The 13836-nt window shown below is 46.2% G+C and overlaps 1 protein-coding gene across 3 annotated transcripts in view; it reads right to left on the bottom strand.

Moving 5' to 3' along the window:
- Positions 1–12853, bottom strand: part of STXBP6 (syntaxin binding protein 6) — a 264054-nt gene extending 251201 nt beyond the window's left edge. The window contains exon 1 of one of the 3 annotated variants that reach the window (XM_079768776.1): positions 12574–12853. The gene's annotated coding sequence lies outside the window, so the exon portion shown is untranslated. Of the gene's footprint in view, positions 1–12045; positions 12409–12573 lie in introns of those variants that run through there. The other 2 variants (XM_079768774.1, XM_079768772.1) reach the window with 2 other exon arrangements.
- Between the last annotated feature and the right edge of the window lie 983 nt (positions 12854–13836).

Here is a 13836-nt window from a genome sequence, read left to right as displayed (position 1 = left end):
ATCAGCTGGCAGGCAGAAACAGTTAGGGGCAATCAGGAAGGCAGGCAGGCGAGCAGTTGGGAGCCAGCAGTCCGGGATTGTGAGAGAGATGTCCGACTGCCCGTTTAGGCCAGATCCTACCGGGATCAGGCCAGCAGGGGAGAGTAGTTAGGGAGATCAGGCTGGTGGGGGAGAGCAGTTAGGGGGATCAGGCCGGCTGCCCGTTTAGGCCCAATCCTACCGGGATCGGGCCTAAACGGGCAGTCGGACATCCCTTGAGGGGTTCCCAGATTGGAGAGGGTGCAGGCTGGGCTAAGAGACACCCCCCGCATGCACGAATTTCATGCACCGGCCTCTAGTCCTATATAATAAAAGGCTAATATGCAAATCGACCAAACGGTGGATCGACTGGTCGCTATGATGCGCACTGACCACCAGGGGGCAGAAGCTCAATGCAGGAGCTTCCCCCTGGTGGTCAGTGCGCTCCCACAGGGGGAATGCTGCTCAGCGAGAAGCCGGGCTCACAGCTGGCAAGCATAGGAGTGGTGCCAGGAGCCTCTCTGGCCTCTGCAGCAGTGTTAAGGCTGTCCAACTGCTGGACATCCCCTGAGGGCTCCCGGACTACGAGAGGGCACAGGTCAGGCTGAGGGACCCCCCAAGTGCATGAATTTCGTGCACAGGCCTCTAGTTTTTTACAAAAGCAAATCTAGATGCCTTGTCCTGTGCAAAGCCAAACAGGGCAAACCAATTCAAATGCCCATTGGATAAATGTATTTAAGCAGCCAGGCCTAGTATAAAGAACAAGGGACACTAGGTCATGCTCTTTCACCCATGCTTGCCCCCTACTCTGTCCCTTGTGAGCCCATGATTTTCACGGAGTGAGACGCTATACTACTCCCATGTATAAAAAATAGCTGAATAATTATGAGATGCAATCTCGCTCAAATGGGATACAATGACAATATTCTGTAGACCACCAATTGGTATTCCAATATTGGTTCCTAGGACATTATTTCATACCCTAGCACCGTGGTTGGCAAACTGCGCTTGCGATCCACATGCGGCTCTTTGGCCCCTTGAGTGCGGCTCTTCGGCCCCTTGAGTGTGGCTCTTCCACAAAATACCACTGCCTGGGCGAGTCTATTTTGAAGAAGTGGCATTAGAAGAAGTTTAAATTTAAAAAATTTGGCTCTCAAAAGAAATTTCAAGCGTTGTACTGTTGCTATTTGGCTCTGTTGACTAATGAGTTTGCCGACCACTGCCTAGCAGATGGAGTTGAGAAGCAGGGAGAACCTAAGGAGACTTATGGAGATTGTGAAGAGCTTTAAAAAGTTAGCTCCAAGAGTTTTAGGGTCCAGTAGCATAGGTTTTTTTATAAAATTGCAACTCAAACAGGAGTTTTATACTTTTCATTCTCACAGCTATATCACTAGAGCTGCTCTGTAATAAACTTTCCATCATAAATAGAATGCTTTTCAGCTCACATTTGGAAATAATACTCTTCATTTTGAAAGCCTCACATTTCCTTTACCTTTACTCTCAGTTTCACTTTCATTCTGCTTTAAGCTTCTCCCTGTCTTTGTGCAACTTGCAATCCCTCAGTATGTATCTCTCTAGGTATCTTTCTTAAGTGTGACTCTGGGTCCCAAGTTAGGGACTAGGCCTATTCAGGCAAGACAGTGCTTGGAGTAACAGGTGTGACATTGCACAGACTCAGGGCTCCTTCAGAGCTCTGGGCCCAGCACCAGCAACCTCATCATTCCTTGAAGCAGAACAAAATGCAGAATCTCAGGCCCCACCTCAGACCCAATGAATAAGAATCTGTGTCTCAACAGGATGCCCAGGTGACTCATGTGTACATGAAGTCACACAGCCTGTCACCTGGCAAACTCAGAGGCCCAGGGCCAGAGGGAACAGTCTTACCCAGAGTTCATTCTAAACAGCCTCTGAGGCCTTGGCTGGATAGCTCAATTGGTTAGAGCATCGTCCCCAAGCGCCAAGGTTGTGGGGTTCGATGGTTCGATCTCTGTCAGGGTACATACAAGAAGCTCATTTAATATCTTAATAAAGAAATTAAAAAAATAAGCAGCAAGAAGAACCTTAAAAAAAAGAAGCAACCAATGAATGCACAAATAAGTGGAACAACAAGTCCATGTGTCTCTCTTTCTCTCTAAGTCAACAAATTAAAAAGTTAAATAAATAAATAGCCCCTGTGTGAATGGCCTGTCTCACTCCTAGTCTGGGCCCATATGAATGGGCTATGATGCTCCACATATTACTCGATTTTTCCAAACTCAGAGTCATGTTTTTCTGGAACTTGGAAGTGGGCAGAATGGAGGCAGAGGACAAAAGAGGTGAAAAGAAGGGAAGGCGGAAAGGCATGTCTGATCCCATTTCTCCATAACTCAGGAAACCCAGTGGGAGGGAAGCAAAGGTAACATGTGAGAGCCGAAGCAGGAGGAAAGGGAGTCTACTAGAGCTCAGCCAAGCTTGTTGTTGAGAGAAGGAACCTTGAAACCACACCCGGGTACAACTCCCAGCTACATGGTAGCTGCAGGACCTTCGACACTTCACTTGACCTTCCTTTGCCTCAGTTTTTTTCAACTGTCAAAGAGGGGTAAGTAATAGTACCTACTTCTGACAGCTGTGGATAAAAGGGATCAGCATTTGTAAGGTGCTTAGAACCGTGTGCTATGTTAGCACATAATAACCTCTAGGGAAATGTTAAATAATAAAAATAATGTATAATATGCTGACAGAAAAATTCATAGACTAGACAGTGGAGGAGAATCCCAGAAGAAGTAGCTATCCAGCCCAACATATTTTTATTGGTTCTCTCCAGGCATGCTAGGCCACAAAAATGAATATCCCTACCTCTGTAGAAATTCACAGTTTAGTTGGGTTTAAGAGCAAGGGCTGTTCATAAACAAGGTCCTTGAATATAAGATTCCCTGTTCAGTTTTTAAAGATGACCATTAAGTAGACCAGGGGGTATACAGTTGGCAATGTCAGAAAACAAATGTGATTAAAAAGAAAAAGTCTAATTTTCCAGAGGGGAAATTGGGAAACATGTCTATTTTTTTAGGGCTGGGGTCTTTATATAAGCACGAAATTTTAACCATTGAGCTAGTTTGGTTTTTTAAACTATTACAGTTGCATGAGGATTTCATTTGAAAGGACTTACCTCAGGTACACCCAGCTTTTCCACCCCGCTCCTTCTCATCAGCAGGGCAGCTTCCTTACTGCTACCTTAATGACAAGGTAGATTCTATTCTTCAGGAATAATAGTAACTTCTAGACTAATAGCTACTGTTGGCTTTCACCTTAGACTGTGTGAGGCAACATATTCCTAGGCAGTCTCAAAACAAACAGCTCCCTGAGGCATAACCTCTCGGACCGCAGTTAGGTACCAGCAGTGGCTATGAAAGTTGACGATATTACAGCACACACATTTACTCACCTCTGAAATCAGATCATTCCCACTTCCACATGACACCCCTAACCTTCTCCACCTTCCAGAAGGACAGCAAGTGCCAGTCAGGCCTAGAGAGTTAGGCTTCCACCCCAATACCTTATCTTTGATTATTTCATGTTGGTGCAGCATACGTTTAAACACTCAGGTCCGGCACCTTAACAGAGTGACTCCTCTTGTTTCTTTCAAAGTCATCAGTCATTAAAGGCCCACCCCTTGCCAACCCACAAGAAATGGTTCAACAGGAAGGTGAAACAGGACTTCACAAGGTCAAATCACCATCCTTAGGAAAGCAATGTCTTTCAGGCTGTGGGGACTGGAAACGGGTTTGGTTTCTTGCACTTGTGGTTTTGTTAAAATCTTAAACGTTATGCTGTGTCTTTTTTTCCCCTAGAAGAAAGTGAAAAGGATCCCTCAATTTACTTGAAATATAAACATAATCTCTTATTTCCTCCCACTTCAAATGAGGAAAAAGGAAATAGAAACAGAACAAAAGTTAACAAGACACAACTCACCTTGTGTAACCCTATGAGGACATAAGTACCTCCACCAGCACTGTGGGGTGATGGAGCAGACTTCACAGAGACTGCATGCTCTGAGAGTTCACCATGCCCTCACTAATGCAACTCATTTGAGCCCCAACCCCAGGAAGCAGCCCAGCAGGGACAAAAGAAACTTGAGGCTGAGGGCAAGCTACACAGGCTCCAGGTGGGAGAATTAGTCAGTGCCACGATTTACCGATTTACCGTAGTTCCCAGTTCTTCCTGTAGCTGTTCCCCGTTAACATAATTCAATTTAACCTACCCAAAGTTAGGAAGGTAAACTAATGAAATGCCCAGATTTCCTGAAGTCCATAATGAAGCAAATATTTTCAACCTCATCACCAGAAAGTTACCCCATGTTGCTCATGAAACTCAATGTTTTGCATTTGAGCTTCCTTTACTTCCTCCAGGAGAGAAAAGTCCATGAGGAGGGGAGGCAGCGAGGCAAGGATGGGCAGATTCCACCCCACCAAGGAAGTGGAGCAACAAGTGAGCAGCTCAGAGATGACCTAGTGGTCAAACAGACACCGACTTCATGAAAGCAAAGATTAAAAATTATCCAGCCTCTGCTGAGACTAGCACAGTGATTTTATTAAAACTATGCCAGCCCAGCTGGTGTAGCTCAGTGGTTGAGTACTGACCTATGAACCAGGAGGTCACGGTTCAATTCCCGGTCAGGGCACATGCCTGGGTAGCAGCAGGCTCGATGCCCGGTTGGGGGGTGCAAGAGGCAGTCAGTCAATGAGTCCCTCTCATCATTGATGTTTCTATCTCTCTCTCCATCTGCCTTTCTCTCTGAAAACAATAAAAATATTTTTAAAACAAATAAACAAAAAAAGAAAACTATGCTAATCTGCGAACCCATAAGCAAATTAATATTGTTCAGAGGACTAGGATTCATATCCCACTTCCCCTACATCCTCTCCTCTCTCCCACCCCCTCCATACAAATAGAAAATCTCTTCAAAACCCGTGGCTTTCTTTTATACATTTTTTTCTTGGTCTTTACCTTGGAATTTGTAACCCTTGTGAAAGGAAAAAATCAAATAATACCTAACATTCCAGGTGCATCATGTTAGATACTTTTCTAAGAGCTAGATCTTACTCTGATCTTGCAGGTAATGAAAACTGTGGCTCAGATGTCACTTACCTTCCCCAAGTTTCCACAGAAAATGAGTGGTGTAGTGACCTTTCACATTCAGCTCTATCCCACTCCAAAGCCATCTTCCCTATACTGTGTCAGCTAATATTCAGAGTGATCCATGGATCAGCAGCATCCACATCAATGGGAGCTTGTTATAACTGCAGAATCTCAAGCCTCAACACAGGGCTACTGAATCAGCACGTTTAACAAGCTTTCCAGGTGCTTCCTGTCCATGAGTTAGAGAAGCACAGCTACAATACACTGCTAAAGACAGAAGAAATATCTCTACTGAGGGGACAGGACCTCAACTTGGTGGTATTAAACCTCATGTAGTATCATGACTCTTGGACCCAAACACGCTGATGCTTGTATAATGCCAAGTGCCATGTGGACCCTGTTTAATACAGAGATTTTTTTTTAAAGGCCTTAACAGAGTTCCATAAACAAATTAGAAGATGACACTAAAATGTCTACCACAGTCAAATCTTAAGAGAGAAGCTAAACAGAAGTTGCCCAGTCAGCACTGCCTAATGCCCTCTGGTGGAACACCACGGATGCCTAATATGGAATTCGTGTCCAAAGGGTAGTCCAGAAACACATGCTGATCTGAAGATCACAAGCATTTGCCATGAAAACTATCCCACTGACTGTTAGAGCAACTTGGAACAAAACACTTTTAATTCAGGGGAAGGATTTTTGAACGAAAAGGTAATAGGAAAATTCTAAGGGATCCAACAGCAAACAAGGAGAAAGAAATTACCTAGGTATTTTGTTCCCAAGAGCAGAAAATTTGGCCTGAAATTGATACCCTAACTCCTGGATCTCTCTCACCACTTTTTTCTTGTTAGTCTCCTCTTGCCCCAGCCACAATGACCTTTTTTATTTGTTGTTGTTGTTTTAATTGAGATATTCACATACCATTCAATTCACCCTTTGAAAGTGTACAATTCAGTAGTTTTTGAAAAATATTTTTATTGATATATATAGAGAGAGAGAAGAAGGGAGGGGGAGAGAGAGAGAAACATTGGTATAAGAGTTGAGAGTGAAACAGATCGGCTACCTCCTGCAAGCCCTCTACTGGGGATCGAGTCTACAACCCTGGCATTTGCCCTGGCCAGGAATTGAACCAGCAAAATTTTGGTGCATGGAATGCTGCCTAACCAACTGAGCCATACTGGCCAGGGCTACAGTTCAGGTGTTTTCACTGTATTCACAAAGTTGTGCAACCATCACCACTATTTAATTCCAGAATATTTCACCACTCTGAAAAAGAAACCACATACCCATTAATAGTCACTCCCATTCCTTCCTCTCCCCAGCCCCTGGCAACTACTAATGCAATTTTTATCACCATGGATTTGCCTATTCTGGACCCTTCATAATGGAATTACATAATATGTGGCCTTTGTATCTGGCTTTATTAATATAGTATGTCTCCAAGGCATTATATGGATATACCATATTTTGTTTATCCATTCATCAGCAGGTGGAAATGTGGGTTATTTCCACTTGGGGCTGTTATAAATAATGCTATTTATGAACATTTATGTGCAAGTGTTTGCATGAACATATGTCCTCTGTTTTCTTGGGTGTATACCAAGGAGTAGAATTGGTCATGAGATACCTCTGTGCTTAACATTTTGAGGAACTACTATTTTACAAAGTGGCTGTAAAATTTTACATGCCCACCTACAATGAAATATATGAAAATTCTGATTTCTTCACACCCTCACCGACACATATTATTATATCTTTTTTTATTACAGCCACCATGATGGGCGTGAAGTGTTATCTCACTGTATTTGTATTTCCCTAATAACTAATTTGTATTTCCCTAATAACTAATGATGTTGAGCATCTTTTCATGCGTTTATTGGCCATTTGTATATCTTCTTGGAAGCGTTATCTATTTAAACCCTAAGCCCATTTTAAATTGGGTTATTTCCTTATTTATTGTTGAGTTATAACAGTTCTTTGTTCTTGCTGTTTTTTAATTTTTTCATTAGAGAGAGAGAGAGAGAGAGAGAGAGAGAGAGAGAGAGAAAGGAAGAGAGAGAGAGAGAGAGAGAGAGAGAGAGAGAGAGAGAGAAAGGAGGAGGAGGAGGATGAGAAGGAGGAAGAGGAAGAAGAGGAGGAAGAGAAGGAGAAGGAGAGGGAGGAGAAGGAGAAGGAGAAGGAGAAGGAGAAGGAGAAGGAGAAGGAGAAGGAGAAGGAGAAGGAGAAGGAGAAGGAGAAGGAGAAGGAGAAGGAGAAGGAGAAGGAGAAGGAGAAGGAGAAGGAGAAGAAGGAGAAGGAGAAGGAGGAGAAGGAGGGAGATGGAGAGAGAGAAACATCAATTGGTTGTCTTCCACACACACCTGGATCAAGCCTGCAACCTGGATGTGTGCCCTGAGTGGGAATGGAACTGGCAACCTTTCAGTGTCTGGGGCAACACTCAACAAACTGAGCCACACCAGCAGGACTTCTTGCTATTTTTTTGAAACTCCAGTTAAGACCCTTCTTTGTGGGGGGTCTTCCAAAACACCCTTTTCCCAAATATCCAAAATTCTTCAACTGGACCAGATTCCTCTGTACCTGGAACTACTATCCTCTAAAGGACTAAGAACAAGTTCTTTCCTTATTTCTTTCTCATGCATCCCTCCTTGTTTTCAACCTGAGTGTTGTGCCTCCCCTCCTGTTTATCCACAACTAGCTCTCCTGTGGTCACTGGAACTCATCTGCTCCTTCAGTGAATTTACAAAATCAAGAAAAAGACCTGAACAATAAATAGGTTCTTAGACCACCACAGATTCACAGGGTCTCACTCTGGGCTAGGCATGGTCCTTTTCTTATGCGCTCTGAAATGTATTTATATGCAGACACAAGTACAGGTCTTCACATTCTTGCTCCATTACACCACCAAACTGAAACACCCCTTTTCCTCTACAAAAGTGCCAGCCATCATTTCCAACGTTTTCTTACTCTAGCCCCTCCATGGAGAGGTTCTTAGTCACCACAGCTTCAAGTGTTTTCTCTCCGCTCTGAAATAAAAAACAGCAAACACCTGGAGAGTTCACTAATCAATTAATATCCATATTTAACAAATGCCCTTTACTTTAATGACATATTAGGTAAAATTTCCCCATCCACAGAGGCTATTAAACCACTTGCTAGAATTGCTGGAATGTGCCAGTTCAGTAATGGCGTCATAGAAATTACACACAAATCCTCAAAATGTTCTGGGAAACGTTTAATTAAATAAATACAACCAAGTTTTTTTGTTGCTGACACTGTTGACTGCAGTACTTCTCAGGGTCTTTGATGTGATGGTGCACATGTGGAGAATCTCTAAGAGAAGAAAAAAACAAGGGGCACTGCTTCCAGATTGATTTGCCCTTTACAAGAGCACACCTATAACATCCACCCCAACATCATTCTTCCCACATAGTCTGGGAACTGCTGAGCTCATTCAAATGCTGCTCAATTCTATCAGTTGGAAAGCACTGAGTAGAAACCATATTTTCTACTGGGGTAAAGAACCAAATTTGCTTTGTTTTAGAATGCCAAAAATTGGAAGTCAGTCTATTAACGAGCCAAGTTATGGAAAAAGGAAAAAGAAACCATACATTGTGTGTTCATCATTTTAAGAGCCATCTGGATTTCTGAAGTTGGAAAATGATGAAGTGTGAAAAAAATGTATATTAGAATTGAGCAAGTACAATACATCCCAAGTTTTAGTTAAAAAGCACCCTCTAGGAAGGCTGGAACCGTGTTCCAGGAATGGGCCTTGAATCTCTATGACCCAGTAACAACAGCTCTGATGACCAAAGCGAAATAAAGTATCATAATGACTGGCTCAAAACAGATTTATCCAAGGGAGCAAAGATATAATATGGTCACATGCTGAGAACAGGGAACAACAGTGATAAGGAAAGAAGCTTTCCCTACACTGGAAAAAATCCTAGTGGTGGAAAGTAGGCGTGGCACCCAAAATATAAACATCAAGTTATGGGAAAGAATTTTAAAACAGAAATGTTCCCTACTTATGTTAAATGCCAAAACCATTTAAATTAGCTAGTAAAGCTTAAAAATTACAACCTGAATATTGTTTCTTCACTGACTGCTGATTATAGGCAGGAAGACAGGCATGGGTCTTGCAGTTTTATCTACTTTAACACTAAGTGCTACACTTGAGTTTCTTAATAGGTTTCTGCTTTACTGACAGGTTTTCCTAGTTGCTACTCATTTTAAAACCATAACAAAGAACAAATGGAAAGCTGAGATAAAGCATGATGGCCAGGTGGCACTTCATTTGGCACAGCAACACGAGGCTAGTTTAAATGTTGACCCCCCCCCCCCCTTACACCTAGTCCGTGTGGGTGCTACATAAACCTATTCCTGCTTTAGGATGTCATCTCGGGAACCCTCCTGACTCAAGCAGGATCCAAGCCTCTCTGATACAAAGTAGCTAAAAATCATTGCCACAATCTAGGCCACCGTAAGTCATAGCTCCCAGCCCAGGACCATCGCTTAAAGGGACAAGGAGAAAAGCTTAAGATTGGGCTGTGCCCCCAAAGTGCTTGCTTATAAGCTAAATCACACCCAGCAGCACTGATGCTGTACAGTTGCCCCTGATATTTGGCCTTCCTCCCCCTTGGAGAGTGAGAGAGCATCTCAGTTACTACCAGAAGGAATGGAAGGCCTTCCCCAGATGTGACCACCATAGGACATCTGTCATGGGGTGTACAACACCTGCTCCAAGGCCTGGGTAAGCTGCCCATTCAGAGAAGACACCACACTGCAATTCTTTTTAAACTTGCTCATAAGTTCTCCAAATTTAAGGTTCAAGCTGCCAGAACTTTATGCAACCTCCTCTTTCCAAATGCCTGAGATTCCCAAAGAAAGGAAATGGAGTAGTTGTTGGATTTATCAATAACAGGATCACCAACCTCAGTCTACCAAAGAATGAACTAGGAACCAAGGACTAAATACTTTACAGTACAAAAAGGAGGGGAGATCCTATCTTTGTGTGTGTGTGTGTGTGTGAAAAATAATTCATTTGAAGAGCAATCGTAATGATTCAAACAGGACAGTGGTAATAGGCACAGGTACTGGAAATACAAAATGGTTTAGACAAGTTCCTGAAACACTGTCTCTCTAGGTGAGATATTAAAACAAGGACATTCTAGAACAAACCTCATTTCATCCAGAACAAAACTCCCTCTCACCTCCTAGGCCAGTGGTTCTATAGGTGTACTCTAGGTGACTCTGATGCTCATGTTTGAGAACCACTGCCCTAGGATTGGGGAAGATGCAGAGGGTGGGGGGGTCAGGAGCCTGATGAAACCCTTACTAAGTGTGTCAGAGACAATCTCACCTGTTCTTGCCTCTGCTCAGCATTGCTTAACCTCACAGACTGATTTCCCCAATGAGGAGTTGAGTCCTTAGTTCAAGGTCACTGTTAAAGGTCAAGCCAGAGCTCTAGCCTAGAGTCTGCTGACTTGTTCATCAACTTTGGATCTGAAACCAGGGCCCAGGACTCTGAACATTGACAGATGATCCCACCCTGTCTCCTCATCTACACCATGCTTCCATCAGATACTAGTAAATATGTGGACTGGGGCATCAAAAAAGATGGATTTACCGGGAAGAGAAAAAAGAAGATAAATAGCTACTCCAAAAGACCCTAGCAATTAAATCTCTTGGTAAGGAGTGGGCAGAGGGGAGAAGACTTAGATGTCTTGTTATAATTAAAAGAAGTGGTTCGTTTAAAAAAAAAAAAGAAAGGAAAGAAGAAAGAAAGAAACTGAGTAAAAGACACAAACACAGTAAGACATGATAGTGCTTTGAGGTTTCTGAGCACTTTTCACTTCCATTATCTCGCCCAAGTCTCCTGCAATGAAAGGAGATAAGGTCACTATGTCCCCATTTGACAGAAGAGAAAGCTGAAGTCTAGAGTGGCTAAGTTTGCCAGCACAGTCATGCCCTGTAAAGCCACAGCCTGACATCTGGTCTCTCTGGCTCTATACCATATGTACCCACACCAGGGATTCCCACATCAGAAAATGTGCGCCAGAGCAAATTACCCCTAGGAAAAACACACAGGAAAGCAGGCAGCACCCATGGGGAGCCCCTAAAACATGGTACTTAAGCAATGTGTGGGTGCCCCTTTAAGAAATTAACACACAAACCCAACAGCCAAGGTGTTCAGCCAAAAAAGAGAGGCATATTTCTAGCCTGCATAATCATTTCTGGACCAATTCCCACTAGCAGCCTCAGAGGCGGGCGCACAGGGCTCACTGCCTGGTTGAAGCTCCTCCACCCCCGCCCCCTCGGGTTAAGACAGCACAGCTCTGACTCGCGTGCAGGCAAAACCCCAAAACTCAAAACAAGAAGTGAAAAAAGTGGAGCCAAGAGAAACCATCAGCATCCTCCACACCCTCACAATCCACACAAAGCCATTTCCAGGGTCCTGGAGTCGCCCGAACACGATCTTAGGAGATCAGTGGGATGAAGTGGAAGTTCCTGTGGGCCCACCTTCGCTGTTCCCTCCCACCCAGCCCCTGAGGAAGAGTAATAGGAAGGGGGGAGGATTTCTTAGACTTGGGGCCCGGGCCCAAGGCAGATACAACCCAGGCGTACGTCCACCCAAACTCTCCACCTCTTCCTCCAGGTCTTGTCTCTGCGAAGATGAAAGGGGGAGGGAGGAGGGGATGGTAGGGTGCTGTAAAACTAGGAAAGGGCTGGAGGAAAACTTAGGCTGGCCACATCCCCCAGCCACGTTGCCCCACCATGTGTGTGAGGCTCCATTCCGGCCACCTCAAGGGCTAACAAGGAACCCGGCGCCCTTGGCTACTTCTGAGGCTGGGGAAGGGGCATCGCCCTAGTAAGCGCCCTCGAGGCAGGGAGCCGTGCCGCCCGGGAGCCTACCTCAGTTTTGGCAAGAATGATTTTTCCTAGACGGCGCCAGGAAAGCGAAGATCTGGGTGTTTCGTAGATTTCAGCCGGGGTTGGAGGAGCTCTGCCCAGGGGCGCCGCGACCCACTCAGCTCCTCCACTCTGGGGGCTTCGGGCGGCACTCTCAGGACCATCGTACCGCGGGCACGGTGAGAAAATTAAGGGCTCCATCCTCAACTTTCTCGGAGGAAACTGCTCCGCTTCGTGATTTGCTCAACCCTGCCCGCGCACCGGGTACCAGGTTTGGGGGGAACCAGGGACCCGAATCGCTCTCGGCGCGCGCTCAGCAGCTGCGCGCAGCCCCTCTATCCCGCCGCCCGCCAACTTGAAAGCATTTATCTGTGCGCCCGCCTACACCTCCCGCCCCGCAGCGGGGTCCCTGCCCCAGCCTCCCTCATCGGACCGAGCGCGGGGAGCCCCGATCGCTGCGGCTGCGGCAGCCGCATCCCCCCCTGGCCTGGCCTCTGCCTCGCCCGCCCGCTCCCCGCGCCCTGGCCCTACCGTGCAGTCTGGCTCGTGCCCCGGCAGTGCCAGTGCGAGGCACGCGTCCCAGCCAGCGAGGCTCCTCCCCGGAGGCTGCCCCGCACGGGGCTCCGGGCTCCGGACAGGGCTTTGCGGGTCGGTTGCTGGCTGGCCGCCTCTCGCGGCTCGCGCGCCAGCTTCGGCTGCCGCGCGCGAAGAGGGAGGAGTGGGAGGGAAACTCCCGGCAACTCCAACTCCAGGCGCCCGAGCTCCAGCTGCAGCCGCGCGCCCGCCCGCCCGCCGCCGAGTGCGAGCGCCTGCGAAGCAAACCTGCCCCCGCGGCCGCCTCTGAGCATGCCCAGTGCCGCCTGGGCGAGCCGCGCTCCCGGCCCGGGGCAGAGAGCTGCGGCTGCGGGCCCGGGACCCGCCTCCAGGCTCCAAAGCCCAGATGGTGGGGGACCCCGGGAAGGCCCTAGGCAAGGAAGGGGACTCTGGAGCAAAGGGCTGGGACAAACAACGTGCGGAGGGCAGTGCAAGTTCCATGGGTTGTGGGAAGTTTGTCCGCTAGGAAGGTGAGCTGTTTCTGTGATCCTCTGTGCAAGACTGTGTTCGAAGGGCAAGGAAAACATTCTCCAGGAGAGAACGAATGGCCCCAACAGATGGGTGTTGGCATCGCTCCTTTATGCCTATGGGGCAAACGCAGAGTTCATGGGGCTTGGCAGGCAATGTCAATGAGTAAACCGCGTGGGGGGTGGAGAACGAGAGGGCTCTAAGGGCAGAGCCACTCTGCTCTAAATTGCCCGTTGCTATCCTGAAAGAATTTGGGCCTACTCTTGCTAGGTTTTCTAATTTTCCAAGAAATGAGAGATTTAGATTATTTTCATATAAAACATTCTGATTTTAAAATCTTTTTTAAAAAAATATATTTTATTGATTTTTTACAGAGAGGAAGAGAGAGGGATAGAGAGCTAGAAACATCGATGAGAGAGAAACATCGATCAGCCGCCTCCTGCACACCCCCCACCGGGGATGTGCCCGCAACCAAGGTACATGCCCCCGACCGGAATCGAACCCGGGACCCTTGAGTCCGCAGGCCGACGCTCTATCCACTGAGCCAAACCGGCTTCGGCTGATTTTAAAATCTTGATAATGTATTCAATTTTTAAAAATCACTCTGTACCAAACAAAATATACCCGGGTTCCTTCCCTGCTCAACCCTTAAGACAGCCAATTTGAGGTCTATGATTTCTGCATTCATTTAGCAAAGAGGTGCCATGTGTCCACTGCGGTCTGGGGAGGAAC

Source organism: Cnephaeus nilssonii (assembly GCF_951640355.1).
Source record: "Cnephaeus nilssonii genome assembly, chromosome: 4".
In the NCBI taxonomy this organism is placed as follows: domain Eukaryota; kingdom Metazoa; phylum Chordata; class Mammalia; order Chiroptera; family Vespertilionidae; genus Cnephaeus; species Cnephaeus nilssonii.
This window is presented reverse-complemented; position numbering and strand designations above follow the sequence as displayed.